We start from the raw sequence: 8,062 nt of genomic DNA, 5'->3' as shown, positions 1-8,062 counted from the left end.
TCCCAAGTCTCCCCAAAGCAATTACCCAGTCTGAATCCTACCCCCCCCACACACCCCATTAAAATAAGGAACTTAGAACATATCAAATTTAACTCCTTCATTTTGTATTTGAGAACAAAGAGAGATTAGGTGACTTGCCCAGTCATACATATAGTAAATGTCTGAGGCAAGATTCAAACTTAGGTTTTACTGACTCAAAGCCCTGAACTCTATCCACTAAGATGTCTAGCTGCCTCAAAAATGGTATATGCAGGGTCAGCTAGGTGGCACAGTGGATAGAGTGCCGACCCTGGAGTCAGGAGGACCTGAGTTCAAATCCGGCCTCAGACACATAACACTTACTAGCGGTGTGACCTTAGGCAAGTCACTTAACCCCAATTGCTTCACAAAAACAAACAAACAAACAAAAAATGATATATGCTATTGCAATGGGAGAATGTCATAGTATCAAATGGTGAAGAGGTGAACCAGAGAAAAGCTACAGAGAATACAATAAAAAGGCTGAAAAATAAAACATTCAAGAGAAGAAAACTGGGCATAAATCTAGTTCTCAAATAGATAAACCAACAATTTTAAAAATTAGAAGCCTATAATACATTGAATACATATCTTTAGGCTTTGAAAATAAATGAACCAAACTTAGAAAGACAGCTCTATAGATTCTGAAGATATCATGGGAAAGTAGCAAGGAATTCTAGAATAGTTCAAAGGAAAAATAAAACTTTCTAATAGAAATTATTAGAGTGGAAATCAGGTTGTAAATCAAAGATCTCAAAGCATAAAACAACAAAGTAAACAATTAGAACATATAATGAAAAACCTCTTCAAAGTAGTGAAGAAAAGAAGAGATTGCTAGATTTGGACCTCAGAAAAGATAGAAGTGGGACAAAATTTAGCAAAAGAGAAGACAACTGTGAAAGAACACACAAATTCTATAAAAGTCAAAGCAACTGACCTTGAAGACAAGACACACATCAATAATTTAAGAAGCATAAAATTTAAAACCTGAATACCACAATACCAAAAGACCTTACTTGGCTCAGTGGGATAGGGACACTGTCTCCTACTAAGGAACTCTAACTCTACACTTAGGCAGACTAGGTTCAGTCCTAGGAGAGCCTAACTGCCAACAAGATAAGAAGGGCCAGGCTTTTTTTTTTTTTTTTTTGGTAGTTGGTGTCTCTGGCTTTTTATACCAGTATCTTGAAGCTCCAGGGAAAATTACTTTTAGCTTAGGTATGGCTAATGTCTGATGTTTACCAAAAGGGATTTGAAAGATATCAGAAAGATACTCAGTGTAGAGTGTAGATCTGGTATAGGACAGCTATTTGTTTCTCTCACTAAAAATACTCAAAACACAAAAGACTCAGAAGCATCAATAGACAAAGACTTAAAATATGAAACATTCTAATGAGGGGGACAACACACAACAATCTACATTCAAGTTTCATATACACACACACACACACACACACACACACACACACATATATATATATATATATATATATATATATGTATATGGAAAAGGTCTGCCTTGTAGAAGTAGGATTTGAGACTCATTTTGAAGGAAGCCAGAGAAGTCAGGAGGTAGAGATAAAGAAGTAGACCATTCCAGGTATGAGTCAGAGTGAAAAGAGAATCAGGAGATAAAGTTTCATATGCAAGGAACAGCAAAGAGGCCAGTGTTGCTAGATCATAACTCTATTATCTACCTGGAAGGGAATAAAGAGTAAAAAGACTGTGTAGTAAGGAGCCAGATTGAGAAAAGTTTTTAATACCAAACAGAATTTTGTATTTGATCCTGGAGGTGATAGGAGGAAGGTAAGAAATAAAGGGAGATTAAATAATTAGAAGGATAATCATTGGTTATGCATATACTACCTCAGTATCATAAAAATGATTTAGTTTAATTTACAGATTTAAAGTGATATTTATTTCCCCCACTCCCTGTACCAAGGGATTATTTTATAAATGAGAAAATCACAAAATTAATTCAGAGGCACAGAAGATCTAGAATCTGTAGTGATATAACTTTTTTAAAAAATTAGAAACAAAGGAGGAATAGTTCTTCCATACCTCAAACTATTTTATAAAATAGTAACCACCAAAACTATTTGATACTGGTTAACAAATAGAAAAGTAGATCAGTAGAAAAGACCAGATGAGCAAGAATCACACATTATCATACTTAGTAATCTCATATTCAACAAATTTATTACATAAATTTCTTAGTTAAAGACTCCCTGTTTAGTACACCATTGGAAAAATTAGAAAACAGTTTGGCCAAAAAAAAAAAAGGTTTTGGAATAGTAACCTATCTTATTTTACATAGCAAGTTCCAAAACATATATAATCTAAGTGTAAAAGATAATATTTCCCCCAAAATGGAGAAAAGTGGAGGCAAATGTCTTTAATAACAACAATAGATTAAATTCTTAAACCAAAAAGAGATAGAAAAGGCCACAAAACACAAAACAGATACTTTAAATTATATAAAATTTTAAAAATTTTGTATGAATAAGATCAATGCAACTAGGCTAAGAAAAGAAAGAAAGGAAAATTGATTTAAAAAATCCTTTGCATAAAGTACCCCTAATAAAAGTCTGATAACTAAGATATGGACGGAATTCACACATACACACACACACACACACACACACATATATAAAATGAGTGCCATTTCTGTAAAGATAAATGGTTGAAAGATATAAACAAATAGCTTTCAAAAGAAGAATTATAAACTATTTACAACCACATGAAAGATTGCTTCAAATCACTAATGAAATCACTAGAGAAATGTAAATTAAAAGGCAAAGGCAACATAAGCAAAAATAGTTGAGGAGGTGCTGTGACAACCTTTACACGTCAATCATTATTGGTAAGTTATAAAGTTGTCCAATCATTCAAGAAAACACTTTAGAATTATGCAAAAAAAATAGTTGCTAAACTATTCATACCATTTTACTCAGAGATTCCACTACTGAGCATATACACCAGGAGACTAAAGAAAGATTTTACTTATGATAAGATATCCATGGCGGCACTTTTTACGGTAACAAAGAACTAGAACCCAAGTGAGTACCAATCAGTTAGGTAATAGCTAAACAAATTAAGGTATATGTATACAATGGAATATCATTGTACCATAAAAAATTACAAATAAGAGGAATTTAAAGAAGTATGGGAAGACATTCATGATCTGATGCAGAGTGAAGCAAAACAAGTAATAATAACAATGAAATAAAATGAAACTGGAAATTATCATTGAGTCTTGTCCCTGATGAATAAATAGGGAAATATATCGTCCCCCTCCCCCACCGCCTTGGAAAGGTAGAAGATTATGAATGTGGAATATGGTATAAGTTGTTACAAAAGAAGATTCACTGGATGGGGATGGGGTTGAGAATGGAGTGAGAGACGCAGTACATATCTGGGAATTGCTGTGATGAAAAACAGATGTTGATTAAACTAAAAAATGATTGTGTATGGGACTTCTTCAATTCCACCAAAGTTAACCAAGTTCTTCACATAAAGAAAAAGAGACAGATGGAGGAGATCTGGGCAGATTTGCAGGCAGTAAGAAAAAAGTAGAAGATAACAAGAGATTGAATATGAGGGTAAGACAGAATGACTAAAGGGTCAAGTTTTGAGAAGAGGTCACTGAAGATGGCATCAAATGTCCAGGTAACAGAGTTAGACCATGTCTTCCACAGAGACTAGCACAAAGGAAGAGCCTATGGAGCCAGAGTAGAATTTAGAGGAGTTTTTTTCCCCCTTTTTATATATTTTAATGGTCATTATTGCATCAATATACCTTATGCTTTATATACATATATCTATTTTTTTTGGTTTTGCAGCAGTTCAAATACATAATATATTATCATTTTGGGGACACAAAGGAAGAACAGGTGAAGGAAGATGAGAAAAGAGCCTCCCAGTGGTTAACCACTAGTGATTCTCCATATTTTCCTTTAGTATTTTCCATTTGAAATGACAAAGGACCTTCCAGAGCTCAGCAAGTGCAGAACTGCTTGAAACATAGCACAGAGGAAAAAAAGACAAAAACACATGGACCCACAAGAACGACCAAAAAAGATTTCAAGAATAGAGAAGATAATATGTATTTCTAAGGTGGACTCAAAGACTTTTCATCCAGAGTGAAAGAACAGACTGATGGCAAAAAAAAAAGGAATGATACTCAACAATAAATACTCCCTTCATCATAATTAGCTCCTTAACAGAAACAAATGAGAATGTCCTTTTCCTATGGGAAAGGAAACTCTCTTTGAAGCATTATGAGGAGGATAGGGAAATGTTGAAAAACAAAACAATAACAAACAACAACAACAACAATGACAACAAAACAAACAAAAAACCTCAAACTTTGTTCTGATATTCATCTGGGCAAAGGTTATCAGAGCCTTCACTTTTCAAAACTTGTTAAACTGCTGCAGCTATGGTTCTCCTGAGCTTTCTGTATAAATGGCAGGTACAGGCATAGCAGCAGTCCTCACTTGAAGAGCTGAGTACAGGAAATGGGATTCCTCTGGTTAAGAGGGCCAGGTTTATGGGAAATGGACAGAGAAGACATACATGATCCCACCAAACAATCCAGGTCAGACAGCAGATGCCAAGGAAGGAAGGGCACACTATACCATCAACTGCAAAAGGACTAAGTGTTCTGTACTTCCCTAGCATACAAATCCTGATTCCCTCAACTCTAGGTCACATAAAAGGTAAAAGAAGAAGAAGGTCTTACTTCAAATGAAGCAACTAGATGGGGCTACAGGAACCTAACTCCTACCTAATGGGCAACTTGGGAGAAGAGCCACTCAAAAATCTTACCCTGTTCAGAGACATGGCCCTGGTGAAAAAACACAAAGTGATAGAGCAAATGGAACCATCACAACCCTCTTCTCAAAGGGAGAGAAGTGTAAACATAGAAGAGGGCAATGGTGTTGCCCGCAGCACTGTCATTTCCCAACTGAGATTAGTAAGAAGAGAATATGGCAGAATGTGGGGAGCAAGAGCTTCACTCATCTATCTACACAGCCTTATGCTCACCTTTCACCACTCATTTTATAAACACACAGTCCTGAAATTAATGTCAGACAACTCTATCCCGCCTTGAAGCCCTGGGATAAAGACGATAGTGATAGGGTCAGTGTCTCCTTACCTCTTAACATCTGTTCCCAAAGAATTAAGTTCCTTCAATTGCAGAAACAAAATAGAGTTGCAAAAAGGTTTACACCTACCTACTGTGTTACTAGGGAGATAGGTGCCACAATGCCCCCCCAAAAAGGGCAATAGGCCATCAGATGGCCTTGGAGAAGGTAAGGAATTAAAAAGGGAGAGCTGAACAACTGTGAGTATAGGTAAATTCCCCTTGAAGTAGAGACCCTGCCCTACAAGCACGGTATGCTCAGTCTGCAAATGGGCTCACACCCACCTCTTAGTCTTGTTAGGCAGCAAAAGATGCTCCCTGGGTTGTACAGCATGTGATCAACAGTAGGGAGGTACATAAACCAGCTCTTGATTGCAATAGGAAAACTTTTTAAAAGACTGTCCAGGACCTTCAGTTCTGGAGAAGGTGGAGTTTCCCAATTCCCCCCTCAAATTGGTGCCCTTGAATTCTCTTGATCTTCAAGTTTATCCTTGCTGCTCAGAATTGGACCCAGTTGGATGGCTGTGGTGACTGGTTTGGAACAGAGCTGGATGCAGTACTGAAGTCTTCCCATATATCAGTCATCAAAGAAGCAGTAACAGAAGCAGGAGCAGAAATAGGAGCATCTGCTGGTGTCTCTGAGACAGACACAGGAGAATCAAAGAATAACAGGATATCTGCATTATTGCCATCTTGACTGGATTTCCCAATATTTAATTTGGTAGTTTGTCCTTCCTTAAAGCCTAGATCCAACTTGGGGAGAGTGCCCATTTCCTGAGATTCTTTGGTGATCTCAGATTCCTACTCTACCCTTTTGAAGTGATCTTGAAGAGAAATGTTGAAGTCAAAGGCATCACCTAAATCTGTGAAGCCAATACCAATGAAAGCACTATGTCCAGTGCCATCTTGAATCTAGATCACAAAGTATCGGCTAGAATCTGTCACTATCTCCACAGCAATGCCAGGATATTGTTCCACTGGTGCCTGAGAAAATAGCTCCCCTGATAGTTTGTCTTCTAGTTTGATGTAGGCAATCTTCCCTTTGGAAGTGATTTGGTGGCAACCAGTTCAATTAGGCTAATTTAGTTTCTAGTTAGATGGATGTCCTGTATCTGTGGTTGGAGGTACGTGGTGGCATGCTGTAGATACTAATCTCAGGCTTCAGGCATAGGATGGACTCGTACTTCACCTCAGCTGCCATTTTGGATTCACTGTCCGAGTCTTTGGGAGAAGAGAATACAGAGACCTGAGTGGGGATGGGGACAGGGGTGAGGAAGAGAGGGTTTACAAGAGTTTTGAGGAGTAGAGTAGAGAAAAAGAGAGAAGTCACAACAGATAGCATCAACTTCCTCAGTAAAGCAGGAATCAAGGACCTCTGCTGATAGGGAAAGGGAAATAAATACTAGAGGTGACTTTAGGACATGAGGAAAGATTTGAAACAATTGCTTTAGGGAATGGACCACTGTCAATCTGGAAAGAATAAATTGATTGCCTTGAAGCATAGAGGTTAGTTGAGATGAGATAACATAAATTTGTAGTGATCTAGTCAGCACAGTTGTGTGACTTCCTCCAATAATCTTCAGCAGTAGAGGAACAGAACCAAGAGACAACAGATGCAGAAGGGTTACCTAGATTTGGCAACTGGTAAGGCATAAATCTTGACAGGACAAGAAAGCAAGCAAGGAATTTAGCGGTTGAACTTGTCAACTATAAAGTCAAAACTCTAAAGGGAGGAATGTTAGGGCAGAGCAGATGTGATGAAGAAAGGGTAGAGGGCATCAAGGTATAGGAGAGGATGAAGGAGCAATTCTAGTTCAGTTCTGGAAACTTTAGTTTAAAGGGATATTGATGACATAATAAGCAACTTAGTAGAGCATGGAAGAAAGTATCTATTAGGTCGATGAACAGGGGAAGAGTTCATGACGAAACAAGTGATAGAGAGGCTCATGGGAGGTAAAATGGATAATTTGTATTATATAAAATTGTAAAAGTTTTTTTCACAAACAAAATGTAGCTAAAATTAGAAGAAAATCAGGAGATGGGGAAGTCTTTGAAGTTTCTCTGACAAAGGTATCATTTCTCAAAGAAACAGAGAACTTTAGTCAAATTTATAAGAATAAGATCCATTCATTCCCCAATTGATAAATGGTCAAAGAGGATAAACTCAGTTTTCAGAGGAAGAAATTAAAGCTATTAATAGTCATATAAAATGTCTAAATCATTAGTAAGGAGAGAAATGCAAATTAAAATAATTCTTAGATACTACCTCACACCCATCAAATTGTCTAAGATGACAGAAAAGTAAAATAACAAATGCTGGAGGGAATGTGGAAATATAGGTACACTTTTGCACTGTTACATGGAGCTGTGAAATAGTCCAACCATTCTGGAGAACAATTTGAAAACATGTCCAAAAGGCTATAAACTGTACATACTCTCTGACCCAGCAATACTGCTATTAGTCCATACCCCAAAGAGATCAAAGGAAAAGGATCACGTGTATAAAAGTATTTCTAGCACCTCTTTTTATTGTGGCAAAAAATTGGAAACTGAAGGGATGCCCATCAATTGAGGGATACTCTTATGGTATATGAATGTGGTAGAATACTATTATGCTATAAGAAATGATGAAGGAGACAGTTTCAGAAAAACCTTGGAAGATTTAAATGAACTGATACAATATGAAGTGAGCAGAACCAGAAAAACAATTTATACAGTAAAAGAAATATTATAAAGATGTGAAAGACGTAACTCTGATCAACACAATGACCTACCACAATTTAAAAGGACATGTGATGAAAAATATTGTCCACTCCAAATAGAGAAGTGATGAACTTTAGATTGAAGCATATTATCTCTCTTTCTTTTATCTTTTCCCAAGAATCATGGCTAATG

General features: G+C 36.8%; 1 pseudogene; it reads right to left on the bottom strand.

Annotated features, from left to right (window-relative positions):
• Positions 1-5,665: 5,665 nt before the first annotated feature.
• LOC114033455 lies at positions 5,666-6,368 on the bottom strand (annotated as a pseudogene).
• Between the last annotated feature and the right edge of the window lie 1,694 nt (positions 6,369-8,062).

This window comes from Vombatus ursinus, unplaced genomic scaffold, assembly GCF_900497805.2.
Source record: "Vombatus ursinus unplaced genomic scaffold, bare-nosed wombat genome assembly UNPS02007274.1, whole genome shotgun sequence".
Lineage (NCBI taxonomy): Eukaryota > Metazoa > Chordata > Mammalia > Diprotodontia > Vombatidae > Vombatus > Vombatus ursinus.
This window is presented reverse-complemented; position numbering and strand designations above follow the sequence as displayed.